The 23,051-nt window shown below is 42.0% G+C and overlaps 1 protein-coding gene across 5 annotated transcripts in view; it reads right to left on the bottom strand.

Annotated features, from left to right (window-relative positions):
• Positions 1 to 23,051, bottom strand: part of FLT3LG (fms related receptor tyrosine kinase 3 ligand) — an 823,185-nt gene that overhangs the window by 669,536 nt on the left and 130,598 nt on the right. For all 5 annotated transcript variants that reach the window (XM_069200831.1, XM_069200833.1, XM_069200832.1 and 2 more), the window contains exon 2: positions 1,385 to 1,490. The gene's annotated coding sequence lies outside the window, so the exon portion shown is untranslated. The remainder of the gene's footprint in view (positions 1 to 1,384; positions 1,491 to 23,051) is intronic.

Here is a 23,051-nt window from a genome sequence, read left to right as displayed (position 1 = left end):
TAATTTAAAGTTATAACTATACCTTTGACATTTCAAAGGTTTGTGTAGTTTAAGTTGTTTTTGTATTGTAATATTAAACATCTTCCTAATTATAAGTATGTTTGAACCTTTGTTTTTCATTGAATTTCTATTTTTTATGTTAAAAACATTTATTAATAACAGAAATGAAAGAAATTTGCTTTTCAAAATAGTCATACAGAATCAAATAGGAATGGAACACTTTAATATATGCACACATATATAATACATACACACACACATGTATGCGATGAGGTATACACTGTAATGTGTGTATTATTTATGTAAAGGAGAAAGAAAGCTCTATTCCTTTCCTACAGCCAGCACAACGTCTATTTTTGTTGCTGTAATGTAGTAGTATTGGGCTCTGTTCATTGCCTGTTTATTGATACTTTCTGCCAAAAAGCATAGTGTCTGTGGTTGTGGACTACATCTATAGTAATAGATAGTTTGGGCCCAGTTTATAGTCCACACAAAGGTTTGGTCTTATTCATATTTTTGTTTTGTAGTGGTTATATAGTTTGTAAAAATAATAATAAGGGTGTTTTAAAAGCCTCTCTATATTATTATGCTCATTTGGGGAGCAATGTTAACATTTTTTGTAGTTCGCTGGTACCACCTAGATACTATCACAAAAGTACTGTGTTACTTACAAATGTAAAACAACTTTTGGTTGGCTTAAGACAGTTTCAATCACAGGAAACAGAAATTTTACACCTCTTATTAACCATTTCTACTTTGAGCCTCTAAGAGGAAGGTGGTGCTCTTGTAGCTGTAGAGAACTTTGTTCTTCAGAGGTAGCTTTTGTATTTGCTTCCAGTGAAGGATGGCTGAGCAACAGGATCCTGCCCTACAGCAAGAGGAGGAGGCAGAGCTGCTCATGGTGTAGGGAGAGCAGGAGTCGGAGAGGCATAAGAAAATGAAGGAGTGGCATTTTTTTTTTTTTTTTTACTTTGCCACTGGGGGAGAAGTAGGTGAACACTAAGCTGGTGTCCTGTAACTTGTGCCAGGACGTCATGCCATGGGGTATCCGCCAGCAGAACTCCTTCTGAACAGCAGAAACTGAAAGCACGTGGAAGCCATCAACTCCACAAGGTTTGCACAGGAGGCATAAGCATGAGGAGGCGTGAGCAGGAGTTGCAGGAGACCGCTGCAGCTACATCCTCAGTGGTCACAGCTCCAGACCCTGCAAACCTTTCTACATCTGCAGCCATCAGCTGGACCTGCACCACCACCCACTCCCCGCCGCTTTAGGCAACATTGAGGACCAGTATGTAAATACTGCCACCTACTGCCTAATGGTCACACAGGGACTGCTGCCAGTGAGAAAGACATCAACATTCACTGAGAACTCATGACTGCTCACCAGTGTCCTAGCCAAAATCCCTAGTTTAATTTTTCCCTCCGTTTCTTCCTCTCCAGTCTCCTCTCCCTCTGGTTTTCTTGGTCACATTGACCTGTTATAAAAACATCTAGAAAAATAACAAAAAGAAAAAGTAAGGTTATTTTAAGAGCTACCCAAACATTTCCAAACAATAAAGAGTTTGTGTTAATATTTACCATATTTTTACAGGTAACAGAAAAATATCATTGGATTTAATGTACTATTAAAGGAAAGTGTAAAGTCAAACGTGGGGTTCAGTTGAGTTGTATGGCATGCAGTACAGTGGAGTGTGGTATACAAAAGCGTTGCTGAGTCAAGTCTTGCTCACTTGTGTGTCGTTCAGTGAAGTGCTGCTCAGTGGAATATGTTTGGTACACTGTTAAGTCATGTAATACAGTTAGTACTGTGTTGGAGAGCAGTGTGACATAATGGAGTGTTGTGTAGTACACTGGAGTGTCAATTAGTGTGTCACAATGGAGGGGCATAGAGTGGAGTGGAACCTGGCAGAGTTGAGTGACATGTTATACTGGGGAGTGCCATGTAGTACAGCTAAGATGGGCATGTTGTACAGTGTGTGAAAGTAGACTACAGCGACATCCAGTGGAGGGATACACCTAGTTTTGGTTTTGTAAAAAATAAATTTGCTTGTGCTTACTAATTTTGAAAACAAACAGTACTTTATCAACGTCCAAGCTGTAGTAAACAGGATTTTTATATTTCTTATACATAAAATGTTTTCATGTGTCAAGTGTAGTGAAAGGGACCTTAGAAGTCAAAGATGTTACTGCAGTGGTATCTGAATGTATGTCATAGACGGAACTTCAAGTGAATCCATTTTAGTTTTGCATTTTGTGTTTCTCTGAGATAAGTAACATTTCTGTTACAAAACGATGTTATCATTTAGAACATTTGCAGTTCAAGATGATCATATTGCAATAGTCATCACCCCTTGTTATAAAAGTCTAAGTTGAGCAATCTCAAAGCTTTAAAGATTATGCGCTGCAGCACAGCAGCCAGTGTAGTTTATCTCAAAAAGGGGACACACCGACACACTTGGGGATTTTAAACAAAAGGCACACAGCCATGTTCTGCATCACTTCTAAATGTTTGATCAGATAATCTGGCAAACGCAGAAAGAGAACCTTGAAAGAATCAGTGATCTCACTACTGTCACCTGAGCAGAGTGTACATAATACAGTCATTTTGTTTGCATATGGAGGATCCAGAAGCAAGATTCGACTACAGCAGACACCTGAGCCCCAAATCACAGCTGAGTGTCAAATATGCCACTTACGTTTCTTGAACCCATCGTGCGGGGGGGGGGGGATGAGGGGCGAAGGAACAATCCTGGGCCATGCTCCAGCCCACGCCGTAGAGGGATCACGACCAAACAATAAGACTTACGTCTTAGTTGGGTTATATTGTGATTTATTAACTCTCAACCAGTCAAACGCTGCCACCATATAACGAGCGAAAGCATCTTTGGCCTCTGAGTCCCCCTCGTAAGTGAGCAGGAATTGGGTGTCATCTGCATACAAGATGACTCTGATATTATAATATTCCAACAGCAATGCCAAGGGTGCCATGTAGATATTAAAAAGATTAGGGGGCTGAGGGAAAATCCCTGTGGCACTACCCATCTCAAACCCTTTGCAACTGAGGCATATGGCTTTATCCAAACTACCTGCTCCTGTTGTGCCAAACAAGACCTCAGCCAGCCTAGAGCACAGTACACCAACAACAGGTGCTCAAGCCTGTGCAGTAAGATTTTGTGATCGACTGTGTCAAATGCTGCCACAGGTCTAGCAAACAAACCAAATAATTGAAAGAATGTGGAACAAATCAAACATTCACCCCCAATCACAGATCTGGGTTTAATCCATCAATTCTTTTGCTCACACCACCCCAGTTTGGACCCAGCCATATGTAAATCAGTCTTGACCCTGTTCCCCATGGGAACAGTCCAGCCTGAACTGGCAGGCCGGGTCCTCCGTGGACCGGAAAAAAGCATCCTGGGACAGGTTTCAGGGTATTCCCCCATCAGCCAGGCTATCTTGAATCCAGTGGTGTAGTGACCACGAGACCCAGGTCTGTGCATATCCACGCACTTAGGGAAACAAAAGCAAGCAAACCAAATGATGGATGGAATGTGGAACAAATCAAACACCCAATCACAGATCTGGGTTAATCCATCACAGGTCTAGCAGCACCAAGGCAACATTGAGGCCTGAGCCCAAACAATCTAATGGACTCCTAAACTTCAAGTAGAGCTACCTCAGTACTGTGTTGGTCTCTAAACCCCAAAAAGGGGGGTGAAACGTCTCATTATCACCCAAAAAAGTGGTAAGCAGTTTATTCACCATTGAATCACAATTTAAAATCACAACTTATCGTTAAGTCTGATTTAAAATTGTAATTCTGAAAATGCCACTTTTAGAAAGTAAGAAGTTTCTTACTTTACCCACCTAATGCATTGTCTGTCTTTGAATACACATCTGGGTGGGGGACAGCTGGGCTCTTGGGCATTCCCTTCAGACAGTCACAGACAAAGCAAGCTTAGGTGTAACAGATGGACCATTAGCACCCTGATGGCCCTTCGTGGGCAGGATGGGAGGGAGTTGCTGACACCTACACCTGAATGGACTGTGTCATGATCCCACACAAAGGGCTGCATAACCCCCCTGTAGTGAGTCTGGAGCCACAGCAGGGACTCTGTACCATTCAAAGGCCTCTCTTTGAAGTCTCCCCCACTTAGAAGGCACCGCTGGGTATAAGTACTGGACCTCAAACACCACCAACTCAGTACACTTATGACCTCTGGATACTCTGCCAGGAAGGAGGACTGCTATGCTGCTGAAAAGACTGTCACTCTGCTGCATTCTGCTGGCCTCTGCTGTACTCCTCCTGCTCTGCTGTGCTGATCTGCTGCCCTCCTTGTTTGGTAGTGAGGAGGACTGGACCTGAATCTCTTCAACCCAGAAAAAGAGTGACTCCTCAGGCTTGCTGGCTTACCTCCTATTCTTTTGATGTCTCAGGAACACAAAAGACTTCAAACATATCTACTACAGCTCCTGGACCCATCTTCAACCTGCTCCTGACCCCAAGAGGTGCCCCTCCAGTCCTGGGACCTTGAAAGTGGTTCTCTGGCTCCTGAAATCAAGCTTTTGGCTCTTTGCAACCATGAACTAGCCTGCTTTCACTGGAACAGTGCAGCTCGCACAAAGAATCAGTGCGAGCTGCAGCACGTTTGTCTCTTCGCACAGCAAGCATGGTCACCCGCGACCACGATGCTCCAGTCTGGCTATCCACAATGGCCAGCCAACTGTACGCGGACCACCGCCAGCAAAGCTCTCATTGCTTTCAGTGAACTTCTTCCCTGCAAACAGGACTCTTGGCTCAACTTTGTGAAGGTAAAACTTTAGCAAAACTTGTCTGGGACTGTATCCGACCCACGCTCCATCGAGTGCAATCAGATAGCCCTGGCTGGCGGTTTATGCTTTTAAGCACTGTACTGTTTCACTCATAAAATTAAGTTCTATTTTTCTAACCAGGTGTGGTTTCTTTTTGTGCAGTGTTTTCACTGTTTGAAGTGTTGCACAAATACTTTACAATTTGCCTCTTAAGTTAAGCCTGCCTACTTTGTGCCAAGCTACCAGAGGTTGAGGCCAGGTTAATTTATGGTGTATATCTGACTTACCATGATTAAGATTGGGGCTCCTGCTTGGACAGGGTGCATACCTCTGCCAACCAGAACCCCAATTTCTAACAAAATTGTGCCCTGAAATAGAGATTTGAAAAGCAGTAAAGTTAGAAATACATGCATTGATTTTTCTGTTATTGAGAGTACATCTTTGAATCATCAAAATTACATTTTGTTACCATTGTTAAATTGTCCAACTGATTTACAGTCCGGACAAGCGCTCTGTTGCATGGTCTTGCATATACAATTTTTAAATGGAATCATTTTGCAGTCAAGTATTGGTGTAGATATAGAAATCTTTCAAGTTGTGGAAGAGTAGAGCTTGAATATAGGCTATGGAAGCATTCATGTTCCCAAAAGTAGGTTACACCAAAGAGATCCGAACTTGGGTGAGTCTCTTCAGCTTTTATTTGTAGAACGACCATACAGAATTCCCGAGAATCTTGCTGTTCATTGATGGAAAACTGAATAGCACCTCTATAGAAGTCTACCATGTTTCTTCTGCCACTTGCAGAGTGGCATATGTGGTCAACTGATAATTAGCTGGTAAAGACTGATATATAGGTTTATTAGTTCTTTGACTGACAGTAAGTATAAAAGTAGATTAACAATGACACTGCTATAGCAATTGCTGTCATTCTGGTTTGTAAACTGATGTCCTTTAATTTCCATATGTTTTGTTTTCTGTTGTTTACTTTTTAGGTTGTTCCAATTCTTGTTTGTAATTGTAGTACAATTTAATTTTTCTGTTGAACGACAGTTTAGGTTTTGTGAAATTAGATATTCACCAAGATAAGAAGAGTAGGCCTTTCACAAACAATTGTATTCGGTCACACAGCTACTGTCTGCATTCATTGCTGTGTTATCAAAATTGATAATACACATTCTTTTTATTTTTTTATGAACACAAGACAGCACAATGTATGCCATTTCCTCGCTGAAAACTGTAGAGTCAATGTTAATTAGTGCTTAATCTAAGCTTTGTCCTTGTAATCTGTGAATTGTTACAGCGTACGCCAAAGAGGAAACTGTTCTCTTCTAATATATACATCTTTGAGAAGTAAGAATCTTGCTGAACCCAGAGATCTGTTTTTGCTGTTTAATATGGTATGGTCACATTTCACCACAATAAATTCAATCTCTTCACTGTTTGCAGATTTTACAATGTCCATTACAACTTCCATGGTTCCATTCACTAGTCCTTCTTCTACATGTAAATCGCGACGTAAAATGACATGACAAATTTTGCACAACTGTAAATCTTCCTTTAATCCTGCTGTACGTGAAACAGATTTTTCTATCTTTTGTAATTTTGTAGAAAACGTTTTTGCCAAAGGTATGTTTAGTCTCTATTTTCTTTACAAGGAAATGCACAATGTAGCATTTCATTATTTAAATGAGCACATTCTTCAATAGTTAGCAAACGAACAAACCACAGTTTGCAATTGCGAAAGAAGAGGATAATCTCCTACTTCTGAGGGTGAATGAAGGTCAAGAAAACAATTTATTTGTATTTCATTCCCTTAGCATAATCTTTGCTTCTATGGTCAATGACAAGGCGAATTTCTTTCAGTAACTTGGCATTTTTGTCGCTATTAGCTTTCCTCATATTCTGCGTTAGTTCTCTGTATGTAAAACGCAACCAAATGATCCTTATATTTCCCAAACAATTCAATGTGCTCCTGAAAAAGTGTTTTGAAAATGGGTTCACCTTTTAAATGTGTGAATTGTTTTTAAGTCTCCAAAAACAATGACATGTTTCTCTCCAAAGAGCACATCACAAGATAATGAAAGTACTTCTTGGATCCATGAATGAACAAATGGCAAAATCAAGTTTGATACCATGCTCGCTTTCCCTGTGATCCAACTTTTATTTTTAGAATTCTCCCAAGTTAGTGGCATGTATTAATCTTCAATTTTAAGTATTGAAATTTGTTGTGCTCCACAGGCAGTAAGCGCAGATGATGTAAAGTGGTTCCTTTGATGTTATATGCTGCTAACCCAGTAGGAGTAGTAACTGCAGATGGTAGATTTGAAGTCGTAACTTGATGCACATAAGCAGTAACTACTTTAACAAGAACGCTTTTCTCAGTTGCAGTTTGGCCTCTCACATATTGTAATGCAGGTTCAAAAGCACTACATACACAAACCATTGTCATGTTTAAGTCCATGAGCTACTGACTTTTTTAAGTCTATTTGCAGTTGTTCAGAATTTAATTGAGATAGTGGGTAATCCAAATTCTGTACGTCCTTTTTCTCTCTGACTTGCCCATTGCATATTTAACCTTGTCCAATGCATGTTGAACCTCGTCTATGGCAACCACAGCTTTATTATTAATAACTGGTTGTCCAAGAAGGTCATCAGTCCTGGAAGTGCAAATATTAGTTGTTGTAGTATTGCTTTGACTCTCTGCATTAATGTTATTCCCTTTTCCTATTTCTTGTTCCCACATTTGTATGGATGTCTCAAATTGAAGAAGTGCAATGTTATTTTAGAAGCATTAAAATCAACTTCAGAGGATTCAAAGGGGCCTATAAACCTGCCTCTTTTGTGCCATGTACAACAGTTGACGAAGTGCTAAAGAGTCGAATTCTTTCTTTTCTCTGGTGTCATAACTCAGTTTCTGACAATTACTCACAGTACGTTTAGAACAACACATTAAACAGCCACTGGTTCCTTCGGCTTGACATTTTAGAGCGTTGATATCTTCTGCTATATTATTTCTATATGTGTAGACCTGTGCAACTTCAAAGAGCGATAGGTTTTCTAACAATGGACTTATCTTTGGGTAATGTGTCCAACATATTTGTTTTTAAAATGTCTTTGTTGGTGGAATCAAAATGTACAGCTTTTCAGAACTCTTCACATGACAATGACCACCCTAAAATAGGCCACATGATTGCCCATGATTTACCATATAAGTTTGATGAACTCAAATGGTTACATGCCTCATACTTACTGACCTAGCGGTGAGAGCATTTGGAGGCTAAATCTTTATAATCTTTTACTTAAGGAATGCTCAGCAGATATTTCTTCCCATTCTGCCCCCATATCAATTTTGTCTGCCTTTGTAATGTAGGAAGTAACAAAATGTAACCGCTGTAGAGTTATCTGCAACAAAACATATATCCATGATTGCATCACATATGTAGAATTAATGGGTTGTAGTCGTTGATCCGTTGTGATGCTTGTAGAGGCCTCAAGAAAAACTACTCATCCACTAGTTATGGCAAGTCATATTTTTTTAGGTCGAGCTACTTTTAGGACCTACCCGCCCCTTCTGGTGAGTTGTCAAAGAACAGGTGCTCTGTTCAGTCAGAAAGTGAAGAAGCAATAAAGAAGCCTTTAAATCCTATTATATTGTCACATTTTCTCTGTGTTCAGAGAGATGTCAAAAGTCAGTTTTCTTCCTACAATTTTTTTTTCAATCTGACTGCAGAGTTCCAGGATTTTGTAAGGTGAACTGTCTGACCTGCTGTACAAAGTCTGTGAAATGAAAGGCTGTAGGGCGCCAGGTTTTTCCTAACATAACATTTAAACAACTAAGACAACTGCACAGACATTTCAAAATATAGTTCAGTTGTTATAAAAGCCTATTTTTTGTACTTTTGTGTGATGAAAAAAATATTTTAATAGGGTGAAAACAAATCAGAACACTTTACTTGGTGAGGTGCAAATGATAAATATGTTTCCTGAAACCCAATTTTCACATATTTTTGATAAACACTATATAGTTTTATCAGTAGAGCTGGAAGTTAGTGTGTAGGTTTTTGGACATTTCTTCGAAATTTACTGCCAGTACATCATGCTTGTATAATATATTTATTAAAAGTAAGTGTTTAAACAAACTGAGAAACACTCCTGTCATTATGGCAATGCTATTAGTAAAGTAAGAGGCAAGACATGGATCACGTGTACCCTGTATGTGAGCTGGATTCTTGTTATACACGAAGCAAACGTTTAGTCTATTTAATCAAACAAGAGATTTTTGGGGTACAGCAGAAATGCTTAACTTGATACTTAAGTGTACTTATATGTGAGAATGAAGACAAAAGCATCTCTGTAAAATATAATATTTGCCTGGGATCACACAATTTGAGACCCATTTACGGGTCAAGTACATTACAGTTAGGTGGAGTAGTTTTAAGTTACTTGACCTGCTGGTCTAATAACATTTTTATGATTTTTCAAAACCTCCTGGTGATTTGCCAGTAAACTCATGTTTTACAGATGACAAATTGTTGATTATCCCTTTTTGTAGAATTGGTCTTGGAAATCCAAAGTGATATTTTGAGTAATATTTAGATTTATCCCGCTATTTTCTTAAGCAGTATTTACTGTATTTATGTGACTAAAAAACTTTAAAACTTGTTCAAATACTTTCTCTTTTTTCTCATGTTTTGGGATGCCGCAAGTGGCTTAACTATCAATAAAATGTAGAACGGAATCACTTAAGTCGTACCCAAAGTTAGGTGCATGTTTAATTCACAGAAGCATATGAATGTCTGTTGCACCTCTTGTTTGATACTCGCATCTCCAAAAGAAATCAAAGAAGTTGGTTGAACTATCTACAAACATTGGCATGATTCAAAGAATGCAAATCAGTGGGTGTTTTGCAGTTAATATCTGGAATATTAGCATTTGTTTCAAGAAGACATAGATAAAAAACGTTCCATTCATACTTAGCACAGCTTAAAGTAATTAGCAAAGTAGGAGGACCTAAATTTCACAGCATATATTTCAATTCTCCAGGTCTTCGAAACCAATATTAATTTGTCTCTCGATGACATGCCATAATGCCACTCTTCTGTGCTCCACTAAACTACTCCACTCTACACCACTCCACTCAACACTATTCCCCTCCATGCTATTCACTCGATGCCACTCCATGCTACTGTATGCCATTCCAATCTATGCCACTACAATCTACACCATTCTACTGTACACCACTCCTGTGAATACTATTACCCTCTAGGTGACTCCACTTCATGGTATTTCACTCTGTCAATCCACTCCATACTGTGCACCACTCCACGGTATTCCACTCCACTCTTCGACACTATCCTCCACTGTACTCTATGCCACTCCATTTAACGACATTCCTCTCTACGATTTGTAACTTTTTTTTATTAAAAAAAATTGATGACTACTCAAAGTCTATGAAAAAACAATAGCTAAAGCTTAGTTATAGTTAAGGAAAATGTTATTATTTATATACAAATCAAACAAACTACAAGTGATGTAATATGTGGGGTACTTAGCAGTGCATGGCGAGGGCCTGAGTTATAGTTATTTATGTTCTGCTCCACTAGGTCTCTACAGTGGCATTTAAATGATGAGCTACACCGTTTAACGTTTGTGGGTTTGAATCGTCCAAAGATACCCACATGGTACAAAAAGGTGTGCGTAATTCAGAGATGGGTTTTCCCTCCTTAAATGCACCTATTAGCACGGTCCACTGCAGACCCATTATCGCATGTGATTCTTGCCCAAACAATATTCTACAACATCCTGTAATCCTTGTCAAAAATGGTCTTTAAGAGCATGCATAGCCCTTGAACCTATACAGTATGCGAGTATGAAACCAGGGTGCATTTAGGGGTGTATATACTAAGGGAGTTTGAGCACTTTCTCTCTAAATGTTTATCTTATTTTCAGTGAACAACAATATCATATCCTTTGTACTCAGGTATTGTATGAAAGTGCCTCTTCTGGCATGGTCACCCCCCACTTTTTGCCTGGTTTCTGGTGTAACTTTGAATGAAGGTGCATTGGGTTCCTGCTAACCAGGTGCCCAAGGACAGTTCTCTTTCTCCAAAACTGCACTGTTCTTTTTCCCAAAAACTTTAACACTCAATTTAAATCCCTAGTAAATGGTACCCCTCGTACCTAGGGCCTGGGGTACTAAAGAGGGTCCTTAAGGGCTGCAGCACGAATTGTGCCACCCTATGAGCCCAGCCGTCTCTGCTGGGTACCTCCCAGGGTACCCAGTGTGCAAAGGGACCATGGGAGAGCCTCAAGGACTTCGCGGTCCCAGCCAGCTCCCCGCCTCCTGCAGGAGCCAGCATTGCTTTGGCACACAGGGAGCCGCTTAACATGCATCTCATTGTCTGGAAAAGCAATCGTTTGATCTCTTTCCCTGCCTGCATGTCTGCGGACAGGGAAACAGATTAAGGGCCATGGGAAAATGTGTTCGTACATATGGCCCCAAATCTCTGCTTTCAGCGAGGGAGAGCACTTCGACAGCTCTCTGCCGATGGAAGCGGTCAAAGCTTCCGCCAAGTCAGCGCAAACAGCTGTGGCGCGGGCGTGGGGACCCCGGGACATAGCAGGTGTTGGCCCACAGGGCCATTATTGACTCCAAGAGGGGGGCTGCAAGGCTCCCCTCCAACATTTTAACTTGGCCCCAGGGAGGTGGTGGTACCAGGGGTACGCAACAGACCCCCTACATCATTTTATTTCAGCCCCGGGGAGGTGGTGGTCCCTGGCGCTGCGTGGGCGGTGCGGCCCCACTTTATAACAAATTGCCCCAGGAGATGGTGGTTTCAATGGCTGCAGGGGAGTGGCGCAAGCTCCCCCACATAAATTTCTGATTCAGTCAGGGGGAAGTGGCGGTCCACAGGGCTAGGTGGGGAGGCCGGTACTATTACAATTTAAAATTGGGAGATAGCTGTCCCCGGGGCTGCAAAGGGAGGGCCTTGTGGGCCTCCCACATACATTTCTTATTCAGTCCCTAGGGGGTGGCAGTCCCAGGGGTTATGGGGGCGGCCATACGGGTCTCCCCCATTATAAATTATTCTTTTGCCTCAGGGAGGCGGTGGTCCCCGGGGGCGCAGGCCCTGTGCCTCCCCCTCCTTTTAAAGGCCCCAATGCCACCCGGACCTGGCCCACCCAGGGGTAAATTTAAAGAAAAGGATGAGACCACCCTTTAAAAAAAAAAAAAGAATTGTTGAGAAATCTCCATATCCGGAACCGCAAATATTTCCAAGATATATATATATTTTTTTAATGCTTTTTTGCTCTGGCAGGGTCCGTGCTGGACCCTTAGACCAAGGCTAGGGGCTCAGGGTGACCCTATTGTGACCCCTTTTTTCTTCAATCTTTGTTTGTGGGGCTCTGCTGAAGCAGAGTTCCAAGATGCCTGCCAACATTTCCTTGTTGAAGTGTTGGCAGCCAATCAGATATCAGCACCGGGATGGTTGAATCCACAGAGGATCCGCATCCCTAGATACATTTTTTAAACTCTAATCTACTCAATGGATTTACACCAAATCACAAAAAGCACGCTTTCTGGACCAAGAGCTAGCTATCTGCCAAATTTGTGTAAACCCCCCCGTCCCACCCCTGGCCTACACTTACTCGGCCCCAGCTTGATGGATCACCCTCAATCTTTAGGGTAGACCCTTTTCTAAATTCCACAAGAAAAGATTAACACTGGTACACAATCTTTCTCTTGAAACATGGGCATGGCAAACAATAACAGAAACATACTTGCTATGTGTGTAACTTGAATCCTAGCTGTAGGAAGCTAGCTCTGCATAAACTATAGCAAAGTAAGGTATGGTGTGCACAGAGTCAAGTCAATCTCCAGAGGCTTTACAAAGGCTAAAGTACATAATACTAATGTTCTCTTTTGCAGTAGTGTGGTCGAGCATTTAGGCTTATCAGAGGGTAGTGCTAAGCATTTGTTGCACACACACAGGCAAGAAATGAGACACACACTCAGTGACTAACTCCAGTCCACTGTTTAATGCAGTGGTTCCCAAACTGTGCGCCGCGGCACCCCGGTGCGCCGTTAGAAGTTGCCAGGGGCGCCGCGCGCATTCTTGAAAAACATAATGACACACTTTTAAAAAAGAATAATGTGTTTACTTAACCGAGTGATGAGGATTATAGTAACCCATTGGTGTGGTTTGTGTTCAGTTAAAGTCGTAAATTACATGTGTGAAAAATAATCTATGCCACACATATACTCTAGTCTAAAGATAAACGAAGGTCAGAGTAACAGGGTCTCACAACAGGAACCTCGTACGGATGCCAGAAAAAGATTGCAAGCTGCACTTGACTTACATATTGTGCATTGCATAGGGCACTCTAAAACCAAACACATACAGCCAGTACACTTCAAACCACACTTTGAAATATATCATTACTACAGCACGATTGTAAACACGATATTTGGCAAATAATGCGATCTGCGAAGTGTAAGAAAAAAATACAAGAAAATACAAATGTTTTGAAGTCCAACTTAATTCTATCAGTTGGTGTCATCGTTTCCTCTGCTGGGGTCCCTGTCAAAACAAGTTGTTGTAATTTCCCATCAGAACAGGAGCGTGACAGTCCCGCCGACACATTTCACTCGAGTGATAAAAAGGCACATTTAGCATTTTATACAGAAGTAATTATTCAGAATCCATATATCATTATTAAGACATGCTTGATAATACCCAATCTTGACTATCAAAGGGCTATGAGTACACACACTGTAAAGTCGTTATGCCTTATTGTTGGCTTGGCTGTGATCATGTATCAGCCAGGAGCAATACACAGCAATCTTTGAACCTGACATTTCGACCGAGAGTGATCGGTGTAATCTTGAAAAGATACCTCATAAGCTTAACCTGCCTCCTAGAAGGGCACAGATAGCGAACTCAGCTCACCACATCCACGATCCAGTCTGTACCTTTCGACTGGGGACTCCAAGGCCAGGAATTGTATTCATGCTAAGGTTGTTTAGTTATGTTTAAAATTTGTTCTGCCTTTTAGCACATTATCTCACACATCCAGCCTTGATCTCCGTAGCTCCAGGACAGCTTTTGGCTGCTGGAGCACCAAGTGTTTTAGGTTAACGTTACGGAACGCAGTAAAAATGATTTTGCGGGCGAGTAACAATTACTCCTGATAATTCTGCTGCAGTCCGTGGGGAGGGAGGGAGGATTGCTCCATGGGGGAGAGGGTAGTGCTTGCATGGCAAGTTGGTTTTCAGCATGGGGGAGTTACATGAGCCCCACCTGGGAACGTCTTGCATGGTTTCACCCAGCAGCGTGATTACGTCGTTTTCAGAGCCTTCGGTCTTGCCAGGCGTGCGGCAGTTCAGAAGAGAGCACTGGGGTGTTATTGCTACCCTCATTAAAGTATCCACATCATCGAATTCCGGTTTTGTTGAATAATCAGGTAATTACTATCTTCTGATGTAATCCATGCTTTCAGATTGGATGCATTTTGAATGTTTTTTTTCATGCTGTGCTCAAGATTGATTTGCTCCAGGACTGCTGAAGATGTTGATTGCAGTATTTTACCTGGGGCCTGGCATATCATGTGACTGTTATTCCTCCTCGCAGCACTGTGATCTCATTGACCAAAATGTGGCTCAAAACCAGTGAGGCAACAGGAAAATCTGTACAAAATGTTTTCAGAGGAAGGAGGCCTAGCGCTCTACAAGAATTTCTTTATTTAAACTTTACATAAACAGTCTAGAAATAATATGTTAAATATGAATATTACTCAAGGGCTGACTATTTGATGGGAATTCTAATCTTTTGTGCCAACTCATGATACCTACATGCCTAGTATAGTGTATTTTTAAATGCTTTCAAGTAATAGTGTTCACATTGGTGCATTCTTGTTGTGTAGTTTTTAATTTGCGTTTGTTTAGTTTGTATTGTCAGGTTTTCCCCTACAGGTGCTGGGAGTGTTATTGCTTGCCAAGTGGAGCTGGCCACTGCTTAGCCTTGTGATTATTGTTGTAATCCAGTGGTTCCCAAACTGTGCGCCGCGGCACCCCGGTGCGCCGTTAGAAGTTGCCAGGGGCGCCGCGCGCATTCTTGAAAAACATAATGACACACTTTTAAAAAAGAATAATGTGTTTACTTAACCGAGTGACGAGGATTATAGTAACCCATCGGTGTGGTTTGTGTTCAGTTAAAGTCGTAAATTACATGTGTGAAAAATAATCTATGCCACACATATACTCTAGTCTAAAGATAAACGAAGGTCAGAGTAACAGGGTCTCACAACAGGAACCTCGTACGGATGCCAGAAAAAGATTGCAAGCTGCACTTGACTTACATATTGTGCATTGCATAGGGCACTCTAAAACCAAACACATACAGCCAGTACACTTCAAACCACACTTTGAAATATATCATTACTACAGCACGATTGTAAACACGATATTTGGCAAATAATGCGATCTGCGAAGTGTAAGAAAAAAATACAAGAAAATACAAATGTTTTGAAGTCCAACTTAATTCTATCAGTTGGTGTCATCGTTTCCTCTGCTGGGGTCCCTGTCAAAACAAGTTGTTGTATTTTCCCATCAGAACAGGAGCGTGACAGTCCCGCCGACACATTTCACTCGAGTGATAAAAAGGCACATTTAGCATTTTATCCAGAAGTAATTATTCAGAATCCATATATCCTTATTAAGACATGCTTGATAATACCCAAGCTTGACTATCAAAGGGCTATGAGTACACACACTGTAAAGTCGTTATGCCTTATTGTTGGCTTGGCTGTGATCGTGTATCAGCCAGGAGCAATACACAGCAATCTTTGAACCTGGCATTTCGACCGAGAGTGATCGGTGTAATCTTGAAAAGATACCTCATAAGCTTAGCGGATAAACAACAAAAGGGGGGGCAAAATGGGATATTTGGAGTGTAAACTCCTGGTCCCGTGCGTAAGGTTCCCAGTAATCAATAAATCAAAAAGGTTACGCACGGTTCCAAATGATATAGAGGGTTTCTTTCAAGAGGATGGTTCAATCAGTAGATGAAAACCGAAATTTTCGAAGCAAGAGCCCTCACTCACCTTTCGGTGACATGCTTCATCATTGGGCCCAGCTCCTCGTCAAGCCGGCGCTGCAATGCCTGACGGGCCCCACAAGGGGGCTCTTTGCCGGAGATCTTTTAAGAATCGTGTGAAGCCGGTCAGAAAAAACAAAGTGAAGGATTGGTATATGAAAAAAATGTTAAAAAATGACTAGAGGTACCTATTAATATTTTATTCTTCTGCTGATACCTCTGACATGGTTAAAAACCGATATGAGGGGAAATAGTGGAATAATGTCCACACACCTCATCAAAACCAGATAGGTATGGTTACTATGTCTCTTAATAAAGAATTTTCGAAAAAGAGACAGTGCCCACAGGATCGCCTGTGTCACTCAATGTAGTTGGTCAACATGTTTCTCGCTCTCTTCTCGTCAACAATCGATCTAATGCGATTCGTCAGGACCTATTTACATACCTAATCCTTATAAACCATGGATAATCCCAAAATTAAGGGAATCAAAACCCTCCAAAAACTAATGGTAGGGCCTCATCGGGGTAGTATCAGGCTTTAAAATCCACTCTGACTTTAAAAGACGACGGGCGCTACCGGATCACCTACACCTGCTCCTTACCCCCGGGATTAGGATTAGGATACCCCGGGGGTAAGGAGCAGGCGTAGGTGACCCGGTAGCACCCGTCGTCTTTTAAAGTCAGAGTGGATTTTAAAGCCTGATACTACCCCGATGAGGCCCTACCATTAGTTTTTGGAGGGTTTTGATTCCCTTAATTTTGGGATTATCCATGGTTTATAAGGATTAGGTATGTAAATAGGTCCTGACGAATCGCATTAGATCGATTGTTGACGAGAAGAGAGCGAGAAACATGTTGACCAACTACATTGAGTGACACAGGCGATCCTGTGGGCACTGTCTCTTTTTCGAAAATTCTTTATTAAGAGACATAGTAACCATACCTATCTGGTTTTGATGAGGTGTGTGGACATTATTCCACTATTTCCCCTCATATCGGTTTTTAACCATGTCAGAGGTATCAGCAGAAGAATAAAATATTAATAGGTACCTCTAGTCATTTTTTAAATTTTTTTCATATACCAATCCTTCACTTTGTTTTTTCTGACCGGCTTCACACGATTCTTAAAAGATCTCCGGCAAAGAGCCCCCTTGTGGGGCCCGTCAGGCATTGCAGCGCCGGCTTGACGAGGAGCTGGGCCCAATGATGAAGCATGTCACCGAAAGGTGAGTGAGGGCTCTTGCTTCGAAAATTTCGGTTTTCATCTACTGATTGAACCATCCTCTTGAAAGAAACCCTTTATATCATTTGGAACCGTGCGTAACCTTTTTGATTTACCTCATAAGCTTAACCTGCCTCCTAGAAGGGCACAGATAGCGAACTCAGCTCACCACATCCACGATCCAGTCTGTACCTTTCGACTGGGGACTCCAAGGCCAGGAATTGTATTCATGCTAAGGTTGTTTAGTTATGTTTAAAATTTGTTCTGCCTTTTAGCACATTATCTCACACATCCAGCCTTGATCTCCGTAGCTCCAGGACAGCTTTTGGCTGCTGGAGCACCAAGTGTTTTAGGTTAACGTTACGGGACGCAGTAAAAATGATTTTGCGGGCGAGTAACAATTACTCCTGATAATTCTGCTGCAGTCCGTGGGGAGGGAGGGAGGATTGCTCCATGGGGGAGAGGGTAGTGCTTGCATGGCAAGTTGGTTTTCAGCATGGGGGAGTTACATGAGCCCCACATGGGAACGTCTTGCATGGTTTCACCCAGCAGAGTGATTAAGTCGTTTTCAGAACCTTCGGTCTTGCCAGGCGTGCGGCAGTTCAGAAGAGAGCACTGGGGTGTTATTGCTACCCTCATTAAAGTGTCCACATCATCGAATTCCGGTTTTGTTGAATAATCAGGTAATTACTATCTTCTGATGTAATCCATGCTTTCAGATTGGATGCATTTTGAATGTTTTTTTCATGCTGTGCTCAAGATTGATTTGCTCCAGGACTGCTGAAGATGTTGATTGCAGTATTTTACCTGGGGCCTGGCATATCATGTGACTGTTATTCCTCCTCGCAGCACTGTGATCTCATTGACCAAAATGTGGCTCAAAACCAGTGGGGCAACAGGAAAATCTGTACAAAATGTTTTCAGAGGAAGGAGGCCTAGCGCTCTACAAGAATTTCTTTATTTAAACTTTACATAAACAGTCTAGAAATAATATGTTAAATATGAATATTACTCAAGGGCTGACTATTTGATGGGAATTCTAATCTTTTGTGCCAACTCATGATACCTACATGCCTAGTATAGTGTATTTTTAAATGCTTTCAAGTAATAGTGTTCACATTGGTGCATTCTTGTTGTGTAGTTTTTAATTTGCGTTTGTTTAGTTTGTATTGTCAGGTTTTCCCCTACAGGTGCTTGGAGTGTTATTGCTTGCCAAGTGGAGCTGGCCACTGCTTAGCCTTGTGATTATTGTTGTAATCCCTCCCGTCTCTCCCATTTGGGATTTCCTCTTTCGCTGCTGGATGTCTTGCTGAAGGGTGGAAAGATAAGGGCATTTTCTCTGTTTGGGCCTGTTAGGGTCTGGAAGGGCCAGAAAGCCTGCCCTGTGTGCCCCTCATTTCTTGCGTATCTAAATATCTCGAATTTCTCCTTCCTTCTTTTCCTTCAACAGTTATCTGACTCACATCCAAACACCCCCCCCACACGCCAGTCGGGTGGGCACAGAGACCTACTAACATTGTCTCTGGGGTGTTCTTGGTTGCCCTTACCACCCCCCGGGTGGATTGTGTGGAATTCCCGCTGTGGTGCATGCGAGTTGTAATAGGTGCACCATCTCTACTACTGCACTGATGCACATGAACAGAGGCTGGCGTAACTAGAGCACAGCCGTTTTATATGAATAACACCTGTATACATATGACAGATCATACTCCTGCTTCCTCCTGCGAAGCCCATCCATTAATGGGGGGTTGGTGTGAACGAGGAAAGAGAAGCCATGTTGCCCTGAAATAGTAGCAAAGTTGCACATACTGCAGCACCACTGTGCAGCACCACTGTCTGCATGTTGCTGTAGCTATGATCCCACAACAGCAATGAACCTTCCATCAGCCAGACTTACAAACTACTGAAATCTGAGGCGTAGTGGCATAGGCCAGTCTGGAAATTTACCTCTTCATATATAGTACCTGGAAGATGCACAAAGAGTAACTGCAGAGTGGGAGTGTGAATGACAGTGCTTAATTTGTAAATAAAAATGTGCCGGTGCCCAAAGCCCTCCTCTTAAACATGTGGCTGCTGCAAGTAAATGTGGGAAAATGGAACACTGAGGCAGTGTAATACTGAAGCCATCTCAGGCCTCTTCAATGATTTTAAAACCTCGTTTTTCCCCTTCAGCTCACGCTTGTTTTCTCCCATTGTGCCACTATTTCGTTTTTTCTCTTCCTCAGTCTTTCTCTTCTCTTCTACGTCTGAACTGATTGGCATCTTTATGATTGACAATGAAGAGATTTTTAATACCGAGTTCAAGTTCGTCTGAGCAAAGTGAAGTCTTAGGTTCTTCAGAGAAAAAAGAGGACGGGAGGCGAAAAACCAAGTACAGAAAGTATGATGACAGGTATCTAGATTATGGTTTCACATGTGTACAGGTTAATAATGAGGAGCGTCCTCAATGTGTAATCTCTTTAAAAGTTTTGTCTTTAGAATCCATGCTTCCAAGTAAACTAAAGCGTCATCTTGAAAGTCTTCACCCAAATGTGGTTGGAAAGCCAAGGGAATTTTTCCAAAGAAAACTAACAGAAGCCAAATTACAAAAGACCACTTTCTCAAAACAAGCCAAAGTTAATAGTAACACCCTCCTGTCTTCTTATAAAGTGGCCTATTGTGTTGCACAGTGTAAAAAAACACACGCAATTGCAGAAGAGTTGATTTTGCCTGCTGCTGTTGATATGGTAACCATCATGCTCAGCAAAGATGCTGGTAAACAGATGCTCAAAGTGCCTCTTTCTAATAATACTATCAGCCGGGGGATAAATGATATGGCTGACGATATTAACGATCAGCTCATCTATAACTTAAAATGCAAAGACTTTGCACTCCAATTGGACGAGGCAACAGACAACCAAAAATACACCCATCTTATTTGCTATGTCAGGTTTGTTAATGAAAAACAAATAGTTGAGGTTTTGTTGTTCTGTGAGGAGATGAAAGGTGGAACTACCGGTCAAGACTTGTTTGCGGTTGTGGATGATTTTATGGTACAGAATCAGATTGACTGGGAGAGATGTGTTGGAGTTTGTAGAGACGGGGGTCGTTCAATGGCAGGATGCTACCAAGGACTTCAAGCTTGCATACGGTCTAAAGTACCTAAAGCTGTTTGGACACACTGTATAATACACAGAGAAGCACTAGCAGCTGGAAACCTCAGTGAAGAACTGCATAATATTCTGAAAATAGTCACCAAAGTGATTCAAGACCAATGAAAGCAAGATTTTTTGCTAAGCTGTGTGAAGACATGGGTGCCGAACACTCATGCCTCTTGTTCTACAGCAGTTCTCGATGGCTGTCTCTCGGTAACTCCCTGCTTAGAGTGTATGAGCTTAGGAATGAAATATACTCATATCTACATGATGATGAACATTGTTTTGCAGACAAATTTATTGATGCAGACTTTCTAATACAAATGGCTTTTCTTTTGGATCTTTTTGAAAAACTGAACAAGTCCTTGCAAGGTAATAATACTAACATCTTGCAGTTCTCAGACAAAGTTTCAGGGTTTAAGAAAAAAGTCATCCTTTGGAAAGGCAATGTAAGCAAAGGTGACTATAAATGTTTTCCTTCATTGGACACGTTTCTGCAAGACAATGAGATGGCATTAAAGGAAGAACTGAGGATAGTTTTTGTTCTGTATTTGTCACAACTGCATTTTTACCTTCAGAAATATTTCCCAGAAGATGAAGTGGAGCCAATAAAATGGGTGCGAGACCCCTTCAATGCTGAGGTACCTCAGCATTTAAATAACGAGGAAGCAGAACAGCTCATTGACATTTCAAGTGAATTAACATTGAAAGTACAATTCCAGTCTCTGTCACTGCTTGAATTTTGGTGACAAACTCAAGGTGAATACCCAGTGATTAGCAAGATTGCCCTGCGTGTTTTGATACCGTTTGCTACTTCCTACCTTTGTGAAGCTGGTTTCTCAGCGGTTGCGGTGATAAAGTCAACATATAGGGCACAAATTCACCTTGAAAAAGAAATGCGTGTTGCGATCTCAAAAATAACACCAAGATTTGAGGAGCTTTGTAAAGAAAAACAAGCACATCCATCTCACTAGGATTTTCCAAACAAATTGTCCTTTCTATTTTGTTTACATTCGACTCCCTGTTTTTTGCTGTTAATTAAAAAACATTTTCTACAGAAATTTGTTGTGTGCTTAATCTTACATGTGTTCAAAAAAGGTTGCTAATTCATGGAAAAATGTTTGGCCCTTAATATTGTATTGTTTCTGACTTAACTGAATTAAAAGAAAATCTTAAAGTAAACAACTTATATTTTTATTTTGTTACCAATATGATAATACCTTCATCCCAATTATTTGCAGGAAGAAAATTTGAAGTACTCCAGAGGCTGGGCTTACATTGCCCACCCGAACAAAAAGTAACATAATGGGGAGCCATGGGCAATGGCCAACATAGGTGAAGGGAGCCGCAGGTCGAAAAAGTTTGGGAACCACTGGTTTAATGCATCAAAAATATACTTTTTTACTTTATTTCTGGAACCAAAAGGATCTTTCTTGCAGGTAAATACAGTTTCAAGAATGCATCCCTTTCAAGTATCAAATGCATTTTGTTTGAAATTCACAGATAAAACAGTTTTCAGGTACTACTTTTCCATTAAAAAAAATATAGAGTGCAATTTTCATTGAAGGCAATGCAGTCCTAGGGTGAAAAAGTACATGCACAGTTTACAGGTAAGTACTAGACTTACGGTCCCAATCTTCGGGGGTTACGGTGTCCACAGGATAAAATTTAAGAAGACACCAAGGGTGCACCACCAGCTACATGGGGCCGGCCAGGTGCAGAGGTCAAAGTTGGTGTTGGGCACCCGATGGAATCCTATGGAGACTGGGGGCACTTTGAATTGAACGCTTTGCAGGCAAGTACCTGCGGTCTCAGGGCAAGGGTCCTGGGGGTTTAGATCAGCAACGGGGGACCACAGGTCAGCACTAAATACACACCCTCAGTGGCACAGGGGCAGCCGGGTACAGGGTGCAAACACAGCATTGTGTGCCAAATACTTTTCAATGGAAACGGGTTCACAAAGAGGCTGCAGGTCTTGGTCCAGGGGGGTTGGCTGAAGAAGACCAACGGCTAGACAGGTAAGCTGAGGCTTCTATGCATGTCGAAGGACCGTTGTTTGGGTTCCCCAAGGCAAGGGGGCTGCGGTGCAGGGGTACATTTAGGCATTGAGTATCTCCACCAGAACCAGTTGAGGTCAAGGGCCTGCAGGTGTCGCTATGGTGGCGGGGGAGGGGGGCAGAGTTTCAACCCAGAGTGGATTTAAGGTTGGAGTCACCTGGGGACTCTCAGTGGTCAGGTGGGGCCTGGGTTTGGGCATCAGGTGCAGGGTGGGCAGGATTTGCGGATCCGGAGGGTTCTGCAGTCCTTGTTGGACATTTCTTTGTGGACAGGGTCCCTGACCTCTGGAGATCAGGTCTTTAAAGGAAGACAGCCAGTCCTCCCGGGGTTCGTAGAAGTCGCTGGTCCTGAAGGATGCGTCGTCTTCTTGTAGCAGGAATTTTGAAGCTGTAGACAGGTTGTTAGGGCTGGGGCCAAGTCAGTTGTTGCCTTGAGTCTTCACTGCTGGTGCAACTCTTCAATCCTTCTTTGGGTCACCAAGAATCTGAAACGTAAGGTTTAGGGATGCACCTAAATACTAGATTTAGGGGTGCTACAGGGGTCAGAGGACAGTTGCCAATGGTTAGTGGCCCTGAGGGTAGCTAAACCCTTTTTGTGCCCACTCCCGTTGGGGAGAGGGACACATTCTAAACCCTACTGGCTCCAAAACAAGATGGAGGATTCTGCCAAGAGGGGTTCACCTCAGCTCTGGGCACCCTAGGGGTGGTCCGAGCTGGGGTAGACACTTCT

This window comes from Pleurodeles waltl, chromosome 7, assembly GCF_031143425.1.
Source record: "Pleurodeles waltl isolate 20211129_DDA chromosome 7, aPleWal1.hap1.20221129, whole genome shotgun sequence".
Taxonomy (NCBI): Eukaryota; Metazoa; Chordata; class Amphibia; order Caudata; family Salamandridae; genus Pleurodeles; species Pleurodeles waltl.
Note: the sequence above shows the minus strand (reverse complement) of the source record. Positions and strands in the feature narration are given on the sequence as shown.